At 39.2% G+C, this 17,394-nt stretch overlaps 1 protein-coding gene and 1 long non-coding RNA gene across 9 annotated transcripts in view; one reads left to right on the top strand and one right to left on the bottom strand.

Moving 5' to 3' along the window:
• The window catches only part of Cfap299 (cilia and flagella associated protein 299), a 472,916-nt gene that overhangs the window by 282,500 nt on the left and 173,022 nt on the right, over window positions 1-17,394 (bottom strand). The gene's annotated exons all lie outside the window — the stretch shown is intronic.
• The window catches only part of Gm34475, a 33,362-nt gene continuing 22,271 nt past the window's right edge, over window positions 6,304-17,394 (top strand). For 4 of the 6 annotated variants that reach the window (XR_880450.2, XR_880451.2, XR_389374.3 and 1 more), the window contains exons 1-2: window positions 6,304-6,492; window positions 7,084-7,148. This is a non-coding gene — a long non-coding RNA (predicted gene, 34475). Of the gene's footprint in view, window positions 6,493-7,083; window positions 7,207-17,394 lie in introns of all 6 variants that reach the window. The other 2 variants (XR_880453.2, XR_880454.2) reach the window with 2 other exon arrangements.

Below are 17,394 nucleotides of genomic sequence, written 5' to 3'. Positions count from 1 at the left end.
ATCTTAATGTATTAACTTATATGAAAACAATTTAAAATCTGCCCAGGACCTGCTTTATATCTTTTCCCAGAATTCTCACTGCTTTATTGCATGGCTCCAGTGTGATTTCCAAGCTGGCCCATCATTAAAGACTCACTCTTATGAGTTTCCCTTCCTTACCTCACCTCGCCGGGACACATCTCCCAGTCTTGTTTTCATTCTAAATTATAAAGCAAGTCATCAAACAGCAATTCTTATTCCATACGTTTGTCTTTGCAACCCTTGCTCTCAATAGGCAGAAGACACCAAGGACCAAGTAACCAACTCCTTTGGTTTTTCTGAAGAATTACACGTTTCTGAAGTCAGGAAACACTGACATTTTCAGAGCTGATCTTGATTTTTCTATTACAATGTACTCTTTAAAATTTTTGTAATATTCATACTGTAATTCCTACCATATCTAAGTCTTCCCCTCTCCTTTCCCACAGTCTCCCCATTCTTTCTTTCCCTCACATTTCTGTTGTTGGTGTATATGGCATCATGGCTGAGCACTTCCTATTGGATCAGGAGGCACATTCCTGGGAATGGCCAGTTCTCTCTCTTTCTTTGAGCAGTCATACGTTGCTTGTATTTATTTGTCTAGGGAAGGAACCCAATGAAATCCCCCCAATCTGCATTAGCATGTTTATTGATATTTTCATTGTTCCAGTCTTGTTTATGCAGCCATTTCTAAGAGAGGTGGTCACACAGCAGACCTCCTGGTCTTACTGCTCTTACAACTGTTCCCCCACCCCCACCCCTTAGCCATATTTCCTGAGACTTAGATAAAAGAGCTTTGCTTGCATATACACACTGGGGCTGTGATCTCCATGATCTACCAATGCACAGATCCCTTTGTATTTTCTTGTTGGCCTTCTGTAATGCTCTCCATCTGCTGGAGAGAGGAGCTTCTATAGTGAGAAGTAATAACCGCTCTTATCTTTGGGAATATTGATAAGAGTTAGAATGTACTTGAGAAGTTATGATGGCCTAGGCCAGTGACTGTTGTAGAAACTCCGAGATTCGTGACCTCACTAGCACTGGGTCATTGGGTCACATTTGATTACTGTAAATGATTTCTCTTCTGTTAGTGGGTCTTAAAGCCACTTATCAGGATGCTGGCTACTGCCACCACCAGAGTGTCACCACTGTAAATTGACAGGTATCATGCCAAGCTACCATGATTCATGGTGAGGTGTCACCTCTGGGTAGGATGTTAATTGCTTCCTCCAGACCTCCTTAGCAACTTCATAGTGCTAAGTGTAGACCTAAGTGTACAATGTCTCCAGAAGTAGGGGCTTATCTTCAACCTCTGAGAGACATCCAGAGGCAAAAGCAATAGTCTAGATTATTTTGGACTAGTCTGGCCAACTACTCAAAATGAGGTTTCTTGTGACTTATATAGAGAGTTTTGTTAGTCTCTGGTTCTTACAAGGTGCCATGTCAGCCCAAGTGGCATAACCTTATGACTCACACAGCATACAGACAGAGAGAGAGAGAGAGAGAGAGAGAGAGAGAAGGAGGAGGAGGAGGAGGAGGAAGAGGAGGAGGAAGAGGAGTAGGAGGAAGAAGAGGAGGAGGAAGAGGAGGAGGAGGAAGAGGAGAAAGAGGAGGAAATATGTATAATAATATTAGGTAAATACAACATAATATGATCTCTTAGGGCTTTATCAAATTACCTTGATGTAATTTGCCCCTCCCACCACCAGAGGAGTCTATCTTGTAGGCAGGTTGCTATGGTAGCGTCTAGGATTTGTAGCTGGGTAACAATGATGATTAACTTTCCTCATTGGCAGTATTGTTGGCGGTATGCGGAGGACCCTCCAGTGCTAGGAACGATGGTCAGCAGGGGGGACTTCCTGTTGAGACCCACCTCTATTTCTCCATGTCCTGTGCCAGCAGTGTCATCAGAAACTGGGTCTTACCATCAGGTTGTGGAAGATAACCAGTAGCACTGACCATAGTCTGTAATTTTGGGGTTCTATAGGACCACTTTGGTCAGTAACTCAAAAACATGTAGCCAATTCCCCACATTGGTGGTTTTAATTGATAGCAAATAATGACTAGTTGGGGCACTGTCTCCCTCATTATATGGTAACTTCATTTAAATCCCTTTTACATGTGCATATAGTTTAGGAAGTTTCTAGTGGAGTAGCTTTTGATACGGCTCTACAGGGTCTCACTACATAGCCATGGCTGACTTCAAGGTTGTGATTCTTTTGCCTCAACTTCCTTAGTTCTGAGACAATAAACGTAACCCAGTGTCTGACCCTTCTTCCTTTAAACAATGTGGAGAATCTGGACACGCTCCTACAGAAATAATACATTAAATAACAAGACAGACATTCAAATGCCTTTTTTTATTGTCTATATAAAGAGTAAAAGCATTTCTAGTGTGATTGATAGTTTAGGACACCATAGGGCTCTTCACAAAAATAATTTATAGACTATTTTAACATTACTACTAGGAAAGTAAAATCTAATCTGATTTCCAAAGACACAATAGAAAACGGGTGAAAATGACATTTATAAGTGGTTTTTATGTTCCATTACTTTTCTCTAAAACCTAGCCTGACTTTATTCCCTTCTGTTCCTCACTCCATGCCTTCTATTTACTGAAATTCCAAACAATAATTTTCAAAATTATTCAAGAATTAACATAAATTACGTGTAAAATCCACTAGAATTGCATGTCACATAAAATCTCACTCAAGTGCAAAATACACATAATCGACCTTTATAAATGTTGTAACAGTGGAAGTCAAAGGGAATTTTTCATTAGTAATTTGTGGAGTGATTAAAAAGTTATTGTTCTTATATGAGTAAATATTATGCAGCCTTTAAAAAGACTGAGGTGGATTTATTTGAACAGATAACAAGCTAATTGATATGATAACAAGCTAATTGATATATTGTTACATAGAAAAATCAAGCTCTAGACACATGGGCACAGTCTAATCAATTAGGCGAAATTTGGAAAAGGCCTTCTAAATTTGTATGTTTAATTCGGTTTCCAGACATGTTGGCCTTGTATATCAGTGTGAGCTACTGCTGTTTATCACTGTAGTGGTGACTACTTGTCTCTGGACTGAGCATGTTTCCGCAGTGATTGATGAGACGCCATTAGTCACAGAGTGAGGCAATGCAACTGAAGACTACGACTCCCACTTGGAACATTTACAGCTGTTATTAAGATTTATTGTTGCCTAACCCATACATTCATTCACTAACTCACTCATTCACTTGTTGACACTCTTGCTAGAATAGCTAGGAACCTCACTGGGTCCTCACCGACAGGAGGCAAGACCGTCCCAGGAATACAGAAGTCGGATGGGCTGGAGAGATAGCTCAGAGGGTGAAGTGCTGACTGTGAGTCTGATCCCACACATTATAAAAAATGGGAATGGGTATAGAGGTATACATTGATAAGCTCAGATCTGGACATGAAGTCTTGGGTGTCTTGCTCACCAGACAGTCTAGCAGAATCAATAAGTTCCTAGTTCAATGAGAAATGCTGTCTCACAAAACAAAGTGGGCAATGATAGAGGAAAATGCACGATGTACATCTGTGACTACTACATGTACATGCATGTGTAAGGACACATGCACATGTACACATCATGTACACACACATGCACACACGCATGCACAACACATACATACATACATACATACATACATACATACATTTAATAGCCAATTTAAAGTATTGCTAAAATGATAAGCAAAACTAGGTGACTCTAGGCCAGGGATTCTGATATTTCATTTATTCATCATATTTGTTCCTAATAAATAGATCTAAAGCAAAAAGAGGAGGTTGACATAATGGTATTACTACGTAAATGACATACAAACTATTTTATTTTCAAATACATGTCTTCTTTTAATTTTATCTGCAGGTTATGGTTAAACTAAAAAAAAATACCACTAGCTAAAAACTCATTTTCAAAAACACATTCTTGACATCAGTTTCTGTTTCTTTCTTTCGAAAAGATGCAGTGCAGTCCGAGGGAGCACGGCGTAATCATTTCCTCTTGGCCGTATAATCTACGCTTGCAGTTTTCCAGTCTGTAGTCAGAGTAAGATGTATGAGTGTAATTTCTTTTATGTTTAAGGAAAAATGATTATTGCAAAAACACTTTAGGAAAATCATTTTTGGCATTTTCCTTCTCCTCCCATTAGGCTACTTTTGCTTTTGGAAAATAAAGTTGCAGACATTCATATTTTGCATCTGGTTGAAAGGGAAATGCTTGGGGGGTTAGAACTGATCTGCATGGAAGCATCAGCTCCGTGGACAGCATCACACCCCCGCTCTCCAATGGATCAGAGAACTACTTCAATGCAACCCCATCTCTCTTTTAGCTGAGGTAGGCATTGTATATAACTTTGGTATGATGACTAGCTTCAAATTTTGCTCTGGAACAGAAAGTAACTTAGCTGTGAGCCTTTCTCACTGGTGGCAAAATATGTGATCATGCCAATGCCAAACGAACTCAGTTCCATTGTTTTTCAAACTTGACAATATATAGTCAGTTCCAAATTCTCTTCTAGTTCATTCTCTCTTTCATTGTTGTAATTAGAGAATTTTCCTTCTGTTATGAAACTGACCTATAGGGCAAGTGTTTAAGCCTAGGTCATGAAGAGCAAGAATGCCTGCCTACATTTGTAATGCGCAATATGATGTACACAATATGATGTCATCGTTATTTTGGTGTTCCACAATTGTCCCTAAATACACCGTGACACATACTGGTCCCATCTTAGCTCTCTAGTTCAGATCCTAATGAACTAACTGTGCCCTAAGTCATGCATCTTTATGCCTACATGAACTTGATTACAAGCCTCCTGCCCAGGCACCATAGCCCTTCATGCTACTATCTAGAAACTGTGCATGAAAGAAAGCTTTTCATTGGCCTATAACAAGGCTACCCTTTGGATTTCATAAAGGACACCTTCAGTTTCAACTGGCATGACTTGGTGCTGTAAGTCAAAATGTGACAAGAGACTGGGGTACTAAACTATTTCCCAAGGTCCCTTGAGGTCCTTTATTAAGGGTCCGTCCACTTCTTTTACAGCCAGTTGAACAAACTAGTGCCGGGTATGGAGTATTGGATGGTGGGTGGTTCACTAGTTTGCATTCTTTACCCTCCAATCTTTATGATTTTCTATAAACACTTTCAGTTCCTCACATATCTGATAACTAAATGTTATTTTCTTCCCATAGAATCCTGGTTTTTCAAATATGAACTTTTATCATCATTGCCACTGCCATCATTTTTTATTTTTATGTGACTTGCTTAGGGCAATCTACCTCTCCTTCTCCTGCCCTGCTTCTTTGTCTTTACTTGAGTGTCCATGTTTGCCTGCATACATATCTCTGCAGCACGGTGCACAAGTACTGCTTGAAAGGCCAGATGATAACACTGGATTCTCTTGAACTGGAATTATTTGAGCTACCTAGTGAATGATGGGAACTATCCAGCTCTTCTGGAAGAGTAGTGCTCTTAACAGTTAAACCATCACTTTAGGTCCACTCAGGCAAACACCTGAAGGAAGTAATAGTGATTATGCTGTGTATAATAGCTTTAACAAGAAAAAAAATCAAGTTTCACAATCCCTAATTCTGAGGACAATAGAAATTTTTCTTTTCATGTTCCCTATTAAATGAACTTTTTTTTTTCTGTAACCATTTGATCACCCGATGGCTGGGCAAAAGATAAAATAGGGCAGAAGCCTTAGTCAGCCAGAAGGAAGAAAGGGGGGAGATTCAGGATGGCATGAGGAGGGAAGGGTCCAGAAATATAATAGCAATATTTGAATATCATGGGATGGGGCTGAGAGGTAGTCAGATTAGCATAGAGGTTAAGATAGATGATTTAAGTGCTCAGCTACTGAGGTGCAGCTTGAAATAAATCTTAGTTTCTCTATGTGGTTATTGGAATACTAGCAAAGGTAAAGAAATACAGATGGCAGATTAATCATCTGGTTACACTTATATAAAAATAATTAATTTTATAGGGTTGATGTCCCAATTCCTCCACTAAAGGTCTTTCCTGTTACAAAAGATAGTTGGTACAGGTTCCATATCCCCCTCACTAGGAGTCTCAGCTAGGATCATCATCCTCTTAGATACGTGGGAGTTCCCATAGACTCCAGTTTCCAGCTTAACCCTGTTGAGGTTTGGTCTTTTGCTTAAACTGTAATGCTAAATATTACCTCACAAAGCCTGGTTGTCTCCAGGGATGAGAGAGTCTGCATGTGCCCAAGTGACATAATATACCTAAATGATGCTATGTAACTTTGCCTAGCAAGTTATCCCTGATTGGTGCATAAAGACGCCTACAATCAACAGCTGGGGAGAAGAGAGATGGGGGGTGGTCTTGGGCTCCCAAAAGATGCCATGGGTTAGGACCCAAGAAACCATGGCCATAAGTGCTGGCCAGTTGGAGTTAAAAGCAGCCTAGATGAAACATAGTAAGTATCAGCTTGGGGTTATTGATAGGAAATATTAAAATAGCATAGAAGGTACAGATCTCCCCAGCATTAGTGCCAATAGAGGCTTATTATAAATATTAAGGTTGTATATGTTTTTTATCCAGGAACTGAATAATCAAAGGCAGGGTAGAGGCTACTGATTGGGATTGAATATATATTAAAACACATTCCAGAGATGCCCCCTCAGTCTAGTGTGTCTCCCAGTACTCTCTCCCTCCATCTCCCTGCACCTAATCCCTCCTGTAATTCCCACCTGCCCCCAGTCCACCCATGATACCTATTCTAGTTCCCCTTTCCCAGGAAATTCATGGGTTCCCCCTTGAGGCCTCTTTGTTAATTAGCCTCTCTGTGTCTATGGACTGTAGCATGAATATACTTTACAGGTCATATCCACTTAGAAGTAAATACATGCTATGCTTGTCTTTCTGGGGCTGGGTTACCTCACATAGGATGATTTTTTTCTAATTCCATTCATTTGGCTGCCAATTTCATGATGTTATTTTCCTAACAGCTGGGTAATAGTCCATGGTGTAACTGTCCCACCTTTTCTTTATCTTTTCTTTGGTTGAGGGACATCTATGTTGTTTCCAGTTTCCAGCTTCCAGCTTCTGCGAATAAAGCAGCTATGAACATAGGTGAGCAAGTGTCCTAGTGCTATGGCGAAGCCCAGGAGTGATAGAGCTGGATCTTGAGGTAGAACAATTCCTAATTTTCTGAGAAATCACAATATTAATTTCCAAAGTGGCTGTGTAAGTTTATATTCATATCAGCAATGGAAAGGTGTCCCCTTCCTCCACATCCTTGTCAGCGTGAGCTGTCACTTGTGTGTTTGATCTTAGCCATTCTGACTTGTATAAAATGGAATCTCAGAGCCACTGTGGTTTTCAATTCTTTGATGTAAGGATGTTAAACATTTCTTTAAGTGATTCTCAGCCATTTGAGATTCCTCTGTTGAGAATCTCTGCTTAGATTTGGACCCCATTTTTTTAAATTGGATTTGGCTTGTTGATGTCTAGTTTCTCAAGTTCTTTATATATTTTAGAAATTAGGTGTCTTATTAGATGTGAAGTTAGTGAAACTCTTTTCCCACTCTGTAGGCTGCCATTTAGCCCTATTGGCAGTGTCCATGTTCTTAAATTATATACAGACAACAGGTTTTTTGAAAACACAAAGACTACTTAATCTATAATTAGACTGCAATGAGCAAAAATTAGTTATTAACAAATAAGGAGTCTTGAAACCATGTGTGTTTTCCAACATGTCTTTCAGTCCTTCACCATTCATCCAGTGTAGCTTTATCTGTTTCAGAGTCAAGATCATGTTCTAACCCAAATTTGACTTTTGAATCATTTTCAATTGAATGTAAATTTAAGTGAGAGCCCTGAGGAGGCACACATAAACACATGGTGCGTGTGCTCAAGGACAATTTGTTATATACAGAAAAAAATTAAATACATAAATCAGGTATATTCAACATTTAGACAAAAGTACATAACAGAAGCTCAAATTTTTATTAATTTCAAGTAATTAGGCAATAAGATTAAAATCCTAACCACTCCAATTTTATGTAGAGGATAGTTACGGTGGACAGAAGGCTCTAGCACATATTTTGAGCCTCAACTTCATCAGCTATAAACTAAAAGCAACAACAATTAGTTTTTCTTGGCAAAGTTCCTACTTCATGTAATAATCTAGAATGTTTTATTATCTAATATTTGTTGAGCATTCAATAAGTGCAGACACCACACTATGCATCACCATGAATTGTTTAAGACATCCTACAGGTCACTGAGTGGCTGCCATCATCACTGTCATCCCACAACTGAAACACAGAACAGAAGCTTGCCCTAAAGTCTTCTCACTAGTACCACAGTTCAACCATGAATCTGAGATATACCTGCAAGGCCCATCATCCATAGCATAGCGTAAGTCTGTATCTAATTATCAGAGAACAGCTGTAGTATGAAACAATTACATGAAGGCCATGGTACAAGATTTGATGAAACATGTTTTAAGTTTGCCATTTTCTGTATCTAACAACGGCTTTTAAACTATGACTGATTTCTCATATAAAACTTCATCATGGCACAGGGATTCCCATTTGTATCATACTATACTTGCATGTAGAAATAACCGTCCACTGTCAGTGGAGAAAGCAGCCTTCAACAGAAGCTGGTTAGCTGTTTGAATAGAATTCTGGGCACTCATTGAAGTGATTCCAAGAGTGACATGCTGTGATATAAGAGCCCAAGCTACATCAGAATCTCCAGGACTTAGCATAAGGGTGGTAAGACGGGGTTTTATTCATGTGTAGGAAGAGAACATTTTCTTTGGATTGGTTATATCAGATAATATGTTTGTTTAAGGAAAAATAAACAGGTGGGGAAAAGTTCTGTATACCCAATGGAAGGAAAGGATATCTGTGCCTACTCTATTTCAGCAACTGCTTCAGTACAACTCAGTCTTTCAAAACTATCGCCCTCATTCAGTGGCCAAGGTCACTTCAACGGTTGGTAATGTGCTATATATAAGTGCGGATCGTATATATTAAACTGATGTCATAGGTATTTGACACCCTGCCTTTTAAAAATCTTTCCTCTGTTTATTATTCATGGATTTTTAAGTTGTCCCTTTGAGATCTTGTGGGTTTCAGCTTTTTGGGTTTTTTTTTTTTCATCTCCCAAAATCAACTGTATAGCATCCAAGTTTCCTACTGATAGTCAACAACTCTCATTACTTCATTGCTTAAAGCACATATTATGACTTGGTCACATGCCTTATAAAAACAGTATTGGTAGTGCTTGAGGAAGAAATGAACCCTTGCACCTGGAAAACAAGTTTCAGTCCTGAAAGATTTCCTGAGGATGTAACAGTAGTAGCCTGAAAGATGAAGATCACTGAAGCCTCGTTTTATACAGAATTAACAATAATAACACAATCACCAAGTACAAATAAGAGAGTTTCTAATATGTACTCGGTGTTAATATGTCTTTTAACTCATTATCTCCAAGAATTCAAATTTTGTAGACAATTTACAAATGCATACACATTACCAATAGCGATCGGATGTTATTTTCTAGACCCCTTGGTTAACAAACAACATGGCTTAACTCCAGCAAGACTCCGTGTTCTGGTCTCCTATTCCTACCAGTACATCAGAGAAACAAACAAACAAACAAACAAACAAACAAATGAAAGTCCATAGGATGGGAGTGTAAAATACATAATGAAGATCCAAGCGGTGGCGCCACCTGTGAGGAGGAGTTGAGCGAGCATCATGTGATGACCCACAGGTGTCATGAGGAAGAGCATAGCCCCAAGATCTAAACAGGAAATAACTGTGCACCAAGTAAAGAATAGAATGGCCGATGGAAACATAAAGGACTGGCCGAGAGACAGATACAACAAGAGAGGACAGAGATCCATGATTCATATCATGCCTTCATAACACCTAATATAATTGCAGTTGGAATAAATGCATACCCAAGTTGATTTGGGGGCGGGGGTTGTTTTCTTTTAGATTTGTCTATGAATGCTACTCTTCATAAATCTCTTGTACTCTCACAGTAGACATGGCTCAAGGCCAAAGTATGACATTTGGACATACACCACACTGCCCTCTGGCTTGTCTTTTACCCAGAGGTAAAACAAATCTACTCTGGAGGTGAATTTCTCTGACAAGATCATAAGCCCCAGCTCAAGACTCCACAACCACGGATGCTGAGAGAGATAACTCTAGAATTACACTTTAATTATAGTGTAGCATAATGTAATACAAATACTGACTATAATCACGGGATATACTATTTAAAATAATATCCAGATTCTTAGAAAATATAACATGTTCTATTCAATAACATTACATTGTAAAATACATGAGCATGCCACAAAGTACCACGTCTCATTGGATGACATAACCAAGTGCTGCTGACTTCACCAGAATTAGTCTCCTAATTGCTAGTTATGGCTATATTTAAGCATCCAAACAGACAAGGATTAAGTAGACAGTGTTCACTAGAAACTGAAGTTTCAACTGCTACCTAGACTTCCTATTTTGTCGCGTATCTGTGCCTGTCTGACATCCTGCAGAGATGTGCAGTTTCTTGGTGTGCCGTGATTCCATTTCATACTGTTTATTACCTGAGCTGTCACAGGTAAATATACACCCCAATGGTTAAGTACGGCATGAAAGGGGCACATATTAGTGATCTGAGACAGTAAATGTACCTTAAGTGGGGTAGAAAATGTTCTAGCCATAAAGAAAAAAAACCTAATTGAGTTCTGTTAAGATTCCATTTTTCTATTCACTATCAAAAAAGAAAAAAATAGCCTCAAATGAAACAAAACATCACAGCTGCATTCAGTAACATGGTGGTTCTTACAAACAAAGCATTTGCTGAGAGAACTCAGAAAGAACCACCGGATTTATAGTTATAGTAGTTCGAGGGTGACTGCATGGAATAGCAATCTTAGCAGAGCGAGAACTGTGACTCCTAAGAGAATGGGGCTGCTATGACTGAAGGGACATATGTGGGGATTGTTTGCTCTCAGTGACATCCACATTCTTATTCAGGGTCATGACCAGGGGCTGCCTCATTTGTTAGTAGTTTATGAAATACAGAAATCCATACACACTTATAAACTACATACTTTAATATGTATGCTATACTTTGATTTTTTTAATGGAGATGGGGTTTTTCTGTTCTGTTTTGTTTTGTTTTATTAAGGAATAATGAAATTTAGGAACTACCAGGAAGTCACATAGAATGACAAAGACTTAAATAAAGACAGAAAGAGCTGCTCCTTTTTTAGCCTAAAATGACCAAGAAAACTTTTCTTAAAAGATGACATAAATAGGCTTCAATAACCAAAGTTAATAAATACCATTTACAGCCTAATTCTAACTTGCTGAAATGGAAAAGACAATTTACAAAGGAATGAGTTTCCTATCACTGAAAATATTTAAACTATTTAGGAAGAGGCTGAGCAGCCATCTGTCAGAGAGTGCAAAGGAGATTCCCATATGGGAGAGCTACAAATCAAGATAAACTCTGTTCCTGTCATTTCTGGGATGTTACAGCTTAGGATGAAGCTGGCATCCAACACGCATCAGTCTCCTTCCACTGCCCCCTCCTCTGCCCCCCCTTCCACAGTCCCTCTCTCTACTCTCCTCTGCCTAAAACCTTAGGACAAAAGATGTATCCCTGTAGTTTCTCTACTCCTCCCCACTCTGGAGAGTTCCAGAGATCTGGCGCTATGATGGAAGTCCTTAATGGAGGTCAGATGTAAGATATTTTGTGCTTCATACCAATCTGTTTACCCCAAATTAAAGCATTTAGAACTGGGTGCTTCTCCTGCGCAAATAGTTTTTTAAGAATCTGGAAAATTTTGCCACTTCAGAAAACACAAAAAAATATGTGTACAATTCCTCTTGCTAGATAATTTATGAAATAATTAATACCTGATTACAGATGTCAGGGTGGTATGCAGCATCCTCTAAATGACACCTGCAGCTCTTGGGTACAAAGAGACCGCCACGAAGGTTAGCAACCATAAGCTATTACATTCATTTTGACACATGCACTCTCAAATAGTTGAGATGCCTTTGTAGCTGATTTGTTTTCAACAATTTTAGCAAGATATGAAGCCATTGAGAGAAACAAAGCATCTTGTTAATATCAAACACAGTCCACTGCATATTAAATGGCCCGTGCAGAAGTGGACGCTGCTAATAAAAGCAAGGCAGTCATCGCAGGGTTTAGTTTGTAAGGGAAGTAAAGAAGGATGGATGTGGGAAGGGAGAGAGCAGAGGCCTCAACCAAGAAGGAAACCTGTCTTATAAACAGAACTCTGACAATTCAAACTCAAGAAATCAGTAATTTTGGAAGACAATCAATTTAAAGTAGGTCTAAAACAAAGCAATCAATTGAAAATATACTCTACCCTAAACAGAATTATCAGCAGAAAACCATTTCTCTCAGATGAACCAGCTAATGAATTTAATGGTCATACTACTTAAAGAAACGTTGATTAGGTACTTTTCTTGCTGCTGCGGCCAAGACAAAGGAGGTAGAGTTTAATCTAGCTTCCTGTCCAAGGGGATACAGCCACTGTGGTAGGGAAGGTATGGTAGCATGAGAGCAAGCCAGGTGGGCATACTGCATCCACGGTCAGGGCAGGGCGGAGGGAAACCGGAAGTGGAGCATGACTAAAACGTGTTATAGCCAACGACCCCATCCTTCCAGACAGAATCCACCTCAGGTCTGTCCACCATTGGAGATGATGTGTTCAGAGACATGGGCCTGCAGGACACTTCACATTTAGCCAACAGAACTAAAGAAAGCCCCCCAAAAGGCAGGCAGATATTTCGGGTCTTGGGGCTAAACGACAAATATTATGTAACTGAGCCTCTGTCTAATGACAAGCACTCTGGGCAAACATGATAACACGAAGCCTATCAGTTACATCTAGCTAGTTTTCCCTAAGTGCACAGCATCTCCTGCAAGCCTTTGTTACCATTTCTTTAAATAAGTATGCAGGCCCAAAGGGCTCTACATATTTGAGAAGAACAGTATAGCATTACAGAAGTAAATACAGAAAGAAAATTTTAGTTTGGAAACAGAAGTAACCCAAAGAATGTAAAAAGACCAAAAAAATTTTTTTTCAAAACTACCATCTCCTCAGAGTCAAATAACACAAAAGTAAGGTGTATGAGCATCAAATAAATCAGTGAAAATTTTAAAAGAATGTATATGCTAGGAAGATTCACACTACGGCCATAATGTACACATGCCAGAGAGGAACGTAGATAGGCGTGCTCAGTGCACACTTAGTGTATCTAAGAAATAACATCACAACTCTTACTGAAAAACGGAAATGGGTAATTAAAATTAATGAACTCAGTAATCTTAGAGAAACCAGGAAAGTCCGGGACACTAGAAACACTCAAGTTCTTAAAAACTAATTAGCTTTCAGGTAACCGTAATAATATTCTTACTAAACACAGAGGCTAACAGATAACACCCCAAGGCTAGAAATGAGTAAGTTATTTTGGAGTAGTGGCTTATAAATTCCCAAAGACACCAAAATATTATCATTGCTCTTGGTCGTCCCCCCAGGGTTTGCTGATGACGCCACAGACTTGAATTACAGAATATGGAGAAGTCAAGCAAGCACTTATCTAGAAGCTATAAAATTTATGAGGAAAAAAAAAGGCCAATGAAAACACTGATTCTTTGGGAAGGTTAAAAATTTAATCATCTTTAGGAGGACGGCACAAAAGGTTAGTAGTGCGCAGGATGAAGAATAAAAAGTGCGAATCCATTGTAGTTTAAACTCTAAACTCTCCACTTATTAAGGACGGTGAGAGATCCTGGTATGATTGCTGTATTCCTTTGTTCCTGACACTGATGGCTAATCCCGCCTGTGGATGGGATCTGGACTTATCTAGCAGTACCGTGTCTGGGTGAATCTTGGAGGGCACTTCCAGAAGATTAGGGAAGGGGAAGACTGCCTTTCATAGAGGGTGAACCAAATATGAAGGTCTGAGGGACATGCAATGGTGCCAACCTTCCTTCCTTTTCTGAACATGCACGACTATTGCTGCAGCTGCTGCCGCCCTCAGCTGATCTTATATCACATAATATGCATGTAATAATATATTAGTTATATATAATTATTTGTATACTTTGACTAATACAATAGAAATGCACTCCATCCTCACAGTCCTTCACTATGGACTCAATACAAGACTCTCCAGGAATTTTCAAACTTTTAGCCATGATTGGCTGAGACACCTAACTTCATCAGAGTCTTGAATACCAGAAATCGGCCAGACTGGGCACGAGGCTGAGAACACTAAGGTATCTCTCCTCACAGGCAGAACAGCCACAACGTTCTCAGCCTCTCCAGAGCCCAGGTGCCTATGCTGGGCTACTCAGACCCTGTAGTGTTGACCAAAGTGATAAATCATCTTTTTGATACTTGTACTTCCTGTTGGGAAAGAAGCCTCTGTAACATATATGCATATATGCATATACGCTGCTGACACTGTGTATGCCAGTCTCCTGTGGTATTAAATTACATACAACAAGAAACTCAGAAGAAAATCTTTTCAATATAATGTAATATTTTTTTCCTATTAACATAAAAATCAAATTAGAAGTGTCTTATAACTAACTTTGTCTGTCACATTCATCACTGTATTTTAAAATCAAGTTAGATGATAATTGGTCTACATTTCAAAGATAAACAACTCTTACATCCTTCTTGTCACTTTGAAAGCTATCTTTGTTATTGTTAGTACCAAACTTCCTGATGAGTGATATTCATTGGAATTCTCCTATGAGTACTATAAGGAATGGAACCTGTGGACAGAGAAGACATTTAATTTGTTCATTTTGAGATGCATATTTCATATGTTTTTCTATTTTCACTTTTTATTTTGTATCATTCACAATATGAAAGCCACTACAAGTAACATTAGGCAAGCAAACATTTCCCCTCCCCCCCCCAAGAATTTGTGAATGTAAAGAAAGAAATATTCATACTGCATAAGAAAAAGTCATGGCTATCCTTGGCCTTCATTTCACATATCCCAACTACAAATGTCTTCTATAATAGAATGACAGCTTTTATAACCTAAGTAAAACACTAACAGGCAGTATCTTTTTATATCATGGAAATAACTATATCATGTAATTTTAAGTGTTACTGGATGCATTCTGTTTTGCCCTGCATTTCCCAAGATTTGAAACATTTTTCAAGTTACAAGTTAATGTTTGCACTTATACGTGATATGATATAGAAGATAAAAAAAAAAAAAAAAAACAGGTTTAGATGCGGAGCTACGTTTTTTATTTTTTTTAACAAATGCAAAAAAGCATGTTATTGTGTAGATGTGCTAACACTTCCTCTCCAGAGCAGCACTGTTGCCAGGGGCAGTCAGGGAAAGTGATTATAGACCATAAGGACTCTGGCATTGCCAGTGGGATAGCCCATCAATAGAGTCATATAATCTTATGATATTACTGGGGCTAGTGGAATGCAGTAGGCGGGGCCTAGCTGAAGAGAGTGAGTGCTTCTGGGGACACATGTGCCCCTGGTCCTTAGTCTCTCCTGTTTCTCAGACTCAGTCTTTCATCTTCTGTCCATGCCTTTACCATGGCCTTCAGCTGCATTTTACCTCATGAAAGGGAGGGAACAGGAGAGGAAGATTGTCATGAGCTGAAACCTCTTCACCCATCATACAAGACAAGATTTCCATTTCTGAGAGGCCCATTGGACTTGCAATCTTTATATGCCCCAGTACAGGGGAATGCCAGGGCCAAAAAGTGGGAGTGGGTGGGTAGGGGAGTGGGTGGGAGGGTATGGGGGACTTTTGGGATAGCATTGGAAATGTAAATGAGGAAAATACCTAATAAAAAGTATAAAAAAAAGATTCCCATTTCTTAACTGTATCTTCGCAGGTCTACTGTCTCAGAGATAGAAAGCTGCCATTGATTTGAATGTACTAATGTTTCAGAGGGATTCTAGTGGATGGCATTCTTAATGATCTGTTTCCATAAAATGATTATGCTAAACTAACATCCTACCCTAGTCATGAGTAAACATTACAAATTTTAAGGTTTACTTTCAGGTTTTTATAGCTGTAAACCAAGAATTAGAATCTAGTTAAAGCTACATGGAGGAATTATTCCAACATTAGTGGGATGGCTCTGGTGTTTCCAGATTCAAACATCCAAAACAAGTTTATTTCTATGAATCCTTGGCTATGGGTGTCAACCCAATCTATGGTAATAGGTCAGGTATGCAGAGAGTTCTAGAATGGTGCCAATGACCTGCAGAGGACCCCTTTCAGAGGTAGTTCCATTTTCAGAGAAAAAGACATGTCACCTAAATTTCCAAATGATGATTCCTTGGCTGCATTCTTTATTTCTTTATAAACACTTCACTAGGCATAATAAATTTACTACTAATTGGCCATTATTAAGGTTTAAATAATATTTTCCTTTATACTTGCAACTATGAAGCATTTTTAAAAATTCTAATATTAATAAGTTATTGATGTAGGTAGCACAGCTTACATGTATAGACAATCGACAGCTAAGTGACTCACTCAAATCCTCTGTGTTAGTCATACTTCCTACCACTGAGGCAGAATACTTTCATAAGAACCACTTATGGGAGAAGGAGTGTGCTTTGGCTTATGTCAGAGGTTTTACTTCAACACAGGAGGCCATGACAGGGCAACGAAGTTCATCTCCCTGCTTATAGGTATCTTATTATATATACTGCCAAATGTTTCTATGTATGCTCATATTTATCTAAGTAGGCCTTTACACTTGAGTGCTTAATTACCAGGGAGTGGAACTCTTTGAAAGGATTAGAAGGATTAAGAGTTGTGGCCTGGTTGCAGGAAATGTGTCACTGAGGGTAAGCTTTGAGCTATCAAAAGGCCCAGTGTCTGTCTCTCTCTCTCTCTCTCTCTCTCTCTCTCTCTCTCTCTCTCTCTCTCTCTCTCTCTCCCTCTCCCTCCCCCTCCCCTCCCCCCTCTCTCTTCCTGTCCCCCTCTCCCCCTCCCCCTCTCCCTCTCCTCCTTCCCACCCTCCCCCAGTACCTACGGATCAAGATATAACTCTTAGCTACTTCTTCAGTGCCATTTCAGACTGCTGCCATGCTCCCTTCCATGGTGATAACAGACTAAACCTCTGGACCTGAAAGCCAGTCCCCAATTAAATACTGTATAAAAGTCGCCATGGTCATGGAGTCTCTTCACAGGAATAGAACAGTGACTACAATTGTCTCTTGACAAAACTTTACAGTGCTAATGGAATTCATGTTACTAAATTTGAATGGTTGGTAGGATTTGGGTTATATATT

Source organism: Mus musculus, chromosome 5 (genome assembly GCF_000001635.26).
Source record: "Mus musculus strain C57BL/6J chromosome 5, GRCm38.p6 C57BL/6J".
Lineage (NCBI taxonomy): Eukaryota > Metazoa > Chordata > Mammalia > Rodentia > Muridae > Mus > Mus musculus.
The sequence above is the reverse complement of the archived record's forward strand: the minus strand, read 5'-3'. Positions and strand labels throughout refer to the sequence as shown.